A 6642-nucleotide genomic window follows, 5' to 3' on the forward strand; every position below is an offset into this window, starting at 1 on the left:
TGTGGTTGCCGTCCCTCTGCCTGTGAACTTGAGCCACCTCTGGGTCACTCTCGCTCTTTCCTCAGGGGCTTCGGATCCGCCAGCCCGCCGGCTTGGAGCAGGCCGCTGCCGCATGCCGGGCTGTCCCTCAGGGAGCCTTTCCTCCGCGCCCGGCTGGGGCAGAGAAATTACCTTCTCCCACTTTTTCTGTGTGTGTGTGTGTGTGTAGTTCCTTTCACTGTTAATCATAAACGCCTTCTTTCCGGTCTCCTCTCGCTTTGTTATTATGTAATACATTATTTTACACCCAGTCCTTGTCATTTCTTCTTCGGCGCTGTGCTGTCCCGGCCGGTGGTTTTTAATATTTATCATCGCTGTAAACACTGACTTCCAGCAGCACTGAATCATCCCTAACGAAAACAGTGCCACCTGGCAAGCCAGGAATGAAAGGGCTTCTTGTGTTTTGAGTGTGAGACTTTCAAGTTCCCTGAATTAACTAACTAACTGGCTGCTCATCTGTCTGCGGAAAAGAAAAGGGTTTTTTCCCCCACCGAAATCTACCTCTCGGTAGTCGGAGAGCGACTACAGGCAATGAGATACGAGACCGTACGTGGGAGGAATGCAGAAGAGTTTAGAGCCACAGAACAAAAGGCATCTGCCTCGTCCACGCGTGGTCTGCGGCCTCTGGGGCTCCTGGTGAGCAACTGCAGGTCAGTGAAGCCCTGAGCTGGGTTTCCGACGATAACCACAGAGCAGAGCTCCCAAACTGGGACTGCCCGCTCGCTCTGAACTCAAGGAGTGTCGAAAAGTACGTTGCTGAATGAAATCGGCTTCTTAGCAAAACACCGTTTATCCTCGCACTGTGTTAACTGTTCTATTTGTTCTCCTGATGCACTCAAATACTGGGTTGCCGGGGTTTTTTTGCTTGGTTTTTGGTGTGGGGTTTTTTTTTCCTAAAGTGAAAATCATTTTGCTGGTGTTGATAGCATCTTCATGTGTAGAAGAATTTTTTTTTTCCCTCAGATTTCTGTCTGTTCTTCCAGTGTGGTTGAGGAGAGGGGTCTCTAAACTGAAAATAGCCCTAAGCAGACCTAGCCCAAAGCTGGGAAGGCAATGGGGTAAAAGAGCAAGTGGAGTAAAACAGATTTTAAGCTGGGAAAAAAAAAACAAAAATAACAAACCACTCTCAACCCCCCTACTCCCCTCCAACCTACAAACCCAAAAGCTCTGACTATTTTTCCTGGGTAACTGTGACAGAAACATGTAAAGTTATTAGGGTTTTTCATGCAGACTTTCCAAAAGCTAATTAAAAGGATTTTACCTCAAGGATAAACCAATAATTAGGTAGACATTTGTAACAGTAAATCATTTAGGCTTAGCATAGTGTTCCTTTTATTAGAAATAATTTCCATTGTTCATTAAGGTTTGACGCAGTATTTTGCTTACTTTCTGTAGATTTCTTTCCAGGTCTTTTTCTAGCAGTTTTGATATGCAGTGACCATTCTCTAGTCTTCCTAACATAAAGGAAAGTTTAAACTAATTTTTCTATTTTAAATCCAAACCTCACATGTAACACAAAAGCTTTCTGTGAATAACACAGAGAAATACCGATACGTAACACATCAAAGTGGCAAAGCTTCAAGCCAGTCAACAAGTCAACCAGAAGCACAGCCTGGCATTTCAGCATCCACCTGTCAATGTGTATGCTGCAGCAAAACAGCAGCTGCAGTATTTTAACAGAAGGAACTGGACTATATCCAGGAGTCTGGATAAAACATGGAGGGATGAGGGCAAAAGCCTAAAACTCAATACTTCATCCTAAGCAACACAAGAAGAGAGCGCTTTACGCTGCTAGAAAAGGTGGTCAGTTCCTCAGTGTGGCTTAACAATAGTTACTCTTTTTTTTTTCTGAGCATCATCCTCCGATGGAACGAGGGAGCATTTTAAAGCAGCAGGAAGAAAACCACCAGCCGTGTTTCCATTCACTATTAGAAGAACATTACAAAGCAATACCTACATTATGGACACCAGCGATTACAAACTTAACATCCGCCCACACGCTTGCAGCATCTGTGCAAATTTCAAATTATGGCAACTTTTCTAATGTCTAGTGAGTCAGGACAATGAAGTGCAGCAGCTTATTATTTAGAGAATGAGACAGCTGTGCTTTGGTTTTCCTACAGAAAGGAGCATAATCGAGGGAACACTAGGAAACTCAGTAGTCTTTCCAGACAGGTGCCAAGGTATAGAATAGATACACAAACCGCTAAGGTAGTTCTTCTAAAGCATACCTCCGAGTGGAAACTTCAGCAGCTGCAGAGCAGTAGGGAGTCTGGATAGTACTGTAGGTGTGATCACCTACGATTCCCACGATAATAACCAGCATTCGGTATCTCCGAATAAAAATAGTCTTGTCATCCAAGAGGCTTCTGGAAAGAACGGCTTAAAAGATTAAGAACCAGATGCCAGTGACATCAAAAGAAGTCCAGACAGTGTTTTGTGGATTATTTTGTGTAACACAAAAGCTTTACAGAAAAAAAAACAGCAAACCAAATAGAACCACCCACATCACTATTTATTGATAAAGCTCTAAAAATAACAAAACCGCAGTTGGAAAAACAACACAGGCAGAAATACAGTGATTAGTAAACTCAGGGTGCGATTTATCAAAAAATGGCAAGCAGGCTAATAATGAAGAGCATGTTGAAACATGAAACAGAAATGTATTAGAAAATCGAAGCATCTGTGAGAGATATGTTGTTGTCTGAGCAACTTTTCATCTGTATGGAAAGAATCTCAGAAAAAGTTACTTTGTTCTATACTGGTTAGCTTCATCCTCTTAAAACAAAAGGTGAGATCTCTAGAGAATGTCTTCAAAGCAGGCAACTAGTATTACCGAAGAAATATGCACATTAGACATGTAAGCTGCCTTCTGGTGTGAAACAGTAAATTTCAGACTCTCTGTCTCTCTGTCCTTAGATCATTATGACTTCAGTCTCATCATGACTCTTACCCACCATAGGGTGAAGCAGTCTAGTTAGGTGGATCAGCAAATCTTCTGGACATGTCTTCTTGTTATATTCTATGAGGGTAGTTTTTAACTTCCTCTGCCTAAACCAGCCATACGATAAAGACATCAGGTCTTGTTTTTTGTCCCCCAAGGAAAAAGCACATCGTTTTAATGATTCCAGCCAGTCAGTGGACTTTTCATGTGACCAGCTGCCCTAAACTGTGCTGTCTGAAGGTAGGAAGCCAACCAAAAAAAGACCCATATTAATGGTCAGGCACCCCACTACCTCATACCTTTCAGGGCCCTGTAGTGCAGCCTAGGATTGCCTCTCAATCAAAACATGTTTAGTCATGTTATTCTGTTAATACATTCTAACAGTCTTTTACGATACTGATTCTGATCCCATTTTTTAAAAGTCATTGAGAACCTCTTTACCCCAGCTGATTTCAGTGGAAGCAGGACAAAGCTCATTTACCTACACAGATTTCTAAGTCAGCAGTTCACTGTACACGTAAATAAAAGGCCATCAACCTCTACCACTTTAAAAAAAAATTGAACAACAATGCTTTCTGGAGCTGGGCAGATGTCTTGCCCCATTCTCCTTCCCTCCAAATAAGAAACCTATGTACACCTAGCATGTTCCCAAGCTGAAGAATGTGTTGCATTTATGAAATACTTTGCCCTGCATCTCGCATTTTCTATGGTGATGCCTTTTTGGTAATGCCTTAATGCCTTTATATTTTGTGCAACCTGAAGTACCGAATTAGAAAGAAAGCCCATGTTCTTGCAGCATCTAACTACTTCCAGGTCGATCTCCAATGTCCTTTTCCAGGAATATGCAGTTGAACTGTGGGATTTTTCAGATTTTAAAATACTTTGTACTAGACGTCACTTCTACCCAGCTGGCTTCCTGCTATATTTCAGAGAGGATTTCACCTGTCTTCATTCTAGTAGAACAAGTTTATGCCTTCTTGGGCTGCAATGCCTCCCAGGCAATGCAAATCAGACTGATAACAGGTAGTATTTCTAAGAATGCAGTCTGTATTATCTGAACATTACTGTCTCCATCTCCCCTGTACTGATAGGCCACAGGTTAGTTTTGTGCTTTATTTGGGTATTAAGGAACTACAACTTCCTCTCTTCCTCACTAAACTCACTAGTAGTTTTGTCTTGTGATGGGAGCAGATTATTCCCTTCTCTGAGGAGAGTTTGAGAAGCCAGGGAGCAGGATAGCAGTTCCATGGCTAAATATGGGGGCACTCCCATCTTCAAAAAGCACATGGTACATTTATTTTTATCTATTAGTAACTGTGATTATTACCTTTATTATTAATTATTTGTTATTATTATCCTCAGTAAAAATATCCAGGCAAACTTTAGGAAGCTCCTCTCTAGTGCAGACCCTTGCGAGAAACATTTTTGCCAGAATGATACGTACCTGGTCTGCAAGCATGCTCGGCTGTGCTGCTAATGTCGGTTTGCTGACCAAATCAGATGAACATTCTTGTGCCTCTTAAAATCAAGAACAATGCTGTCGATTTAAATAACTTCACAATGCTGACAAAAGTTTCTGTTGTAGAACTGGTTTGATATAAATGTGTCAGAATACAGGATTATAGTTAAGTTTAACAAGATACATGAAAGAACAAGCATGCTTTTGGCTTATTAAACTCCTAAGGAGAAGAAATCAGAAACAATATATGACATATTTCCATATTAAAGTAGGACCTACAAGCAAAATCTGTAGTTGATGCAAGACTGCTGCGATATTGATCACAAAGCTCTTAGTTAAAACACTTGGAAGAGATAATCATAGAAGCAATTTTTAAGCTTTGCCTTGAAGGGTACAATTTCTAGAGGAGATGGATGCTTACACCTCTGCCCATTGTGATCAACAGCTTTAGTGGGTCAAACCCAGTGGTCCAGCACCCTCCAGGACAATGTCACTGGTTTCCTAGGAAATATTGCTAAGCCTTCCAATGTGTAGCAGTCATCAAATCTGCTGTAAAACCAATGTTTGCTTGTCCTGGTTTGAGAGCACTAGGCTTTTGTCCTGCAATGTAAATGGCTACACTTGGGGAACAGCCCCCAAAAACAAATCCCAGAAAAAGTCCAGTGCATCAACGCATTGCATCACCACAGCTACAACCAGAGCAGCCAACACAAATTCCTGGGCAAAGCAAACATTAAAATATTTGCCAAGTTCCATTGAAGTTCAGCTGGTTTCTTTTCACCCTATGTGCACTTCCTTTGCATTTTTCTCCATTGCTAGTTAAGGACACTTTTTTATGAAGCGAAATTGTGAGAGTAAAACTTACCAAATGTAAGAGCCAAGGCAGCTGCGAGGCAAGCTGTTCTGCCCATGCAAATTCCCCCTATATCAAATTATTTGCCTTTGTTAAAAGGACATTAAAACGGACAAGTATTTTCCCACCAATGGTGGTGCACCATTAAGCTGTGCTGTAATTCAGATTTCTTTTTCAACTGACCTTAGGGCATCATCTGAAGTGTGACTTAAGAGCACACAGTGGCTGAAATAAGGAAGAATTACTGGCTTTTCCTAGGGATGCTCATCCTAACTCTGTTCTCAGACACCAGGGATTACTTACACTCTTCAGAACACATTGCTGGCATCCTGCTATGCTTATTAGATAAGGATCTCAGAACAAAATTTAGCAGCCAGTGCACTACCATATCACTACAAACTGCGTCTACTTTACAAAAAATATTTGCTCCATTCACCTTGCAGGACTTTCTCAGCTCAAATCCAAGCAAGCTACTTTCAAGAGCAGACTGATTTGGAGTGGCTTATATGTTACTCTGGCGAGGGAGAAATCCAGCTGAATAGGAAACAACATACGTACTTAAAAAAGAAAAAATCATCTTTGCAGAAGAAGAGAATCGAAGAAGAAATTATTACTGGGGGAAAAAAATCCCAAAAGGAACAAGGAAAATACCTACCCCACCCAAAAAAAGAAAAAGGAAACTGAAAAAAGAGTTACATAGGTTGCCACCATTCTGCATTTTGAATTAAAGATAATATAATCTCCTGCTTTCAGAGGTTCTAAAACTGCCTTAACATGATTATTTGGCTTTTCTGAATCAGTCTCTAATTATCTGTGATTATGGAAATAAATTGCTGGTATTTTCTGTAAAGCATTTCTTTCAAAACCATTATTATTTCACTTCTGGGGTAGATATGTCTCACCAGCTCTTATATTCCATCCAGGTGGTCTCCAACTGGTCAAATGCCAATATATGGTTAGTCAACAGAAGGGAATACACATTTACATGACACAACTGATTTGCCCTGTTTTGGACATCTGAAGTGCAATGAGATGAATCATGTCCTGAAAGAACCCATTTCCTGAAGAGCTCCTGGATGTCTAGCTCAGCTGCAGACATCTATATTGTACATAGGGAAGGTAAGGTAAAACAATCTTAACACAGCTTTAAAAATCTCTTTTTTTGTTTTGAAGGAAAAGTGCAGCCAAATCTCATGTTTTCTGCACTGTAATGTTCAGCATTGTATCCTGTTTTCTTGTCACCTACCTTATAAAATACCTTGCAGTCAAAAGTAGGAGCCGAGTTCTTTATTGTTACTTGAGCACTTTCATTTTGGTCATTTAGGTCAATAATACATCCTCTCTTTC

This window comes from Apaloderma vittatum, unplaced genomic scaffold (assembly GCF_000703405.1).
Source record: "Apaloderma vittatum isolate BGI_N311 unplaced genomic scaffold, ASM70340v1 scaffold5615, whole genome shotgun sequence".
Classification (NCBI taxonomy): Eukaryota; Metazoa; Chordata; class Aves; order Trogoniformes; family Trogonidae; genus Apaloderma; species Apaloderma vittatum.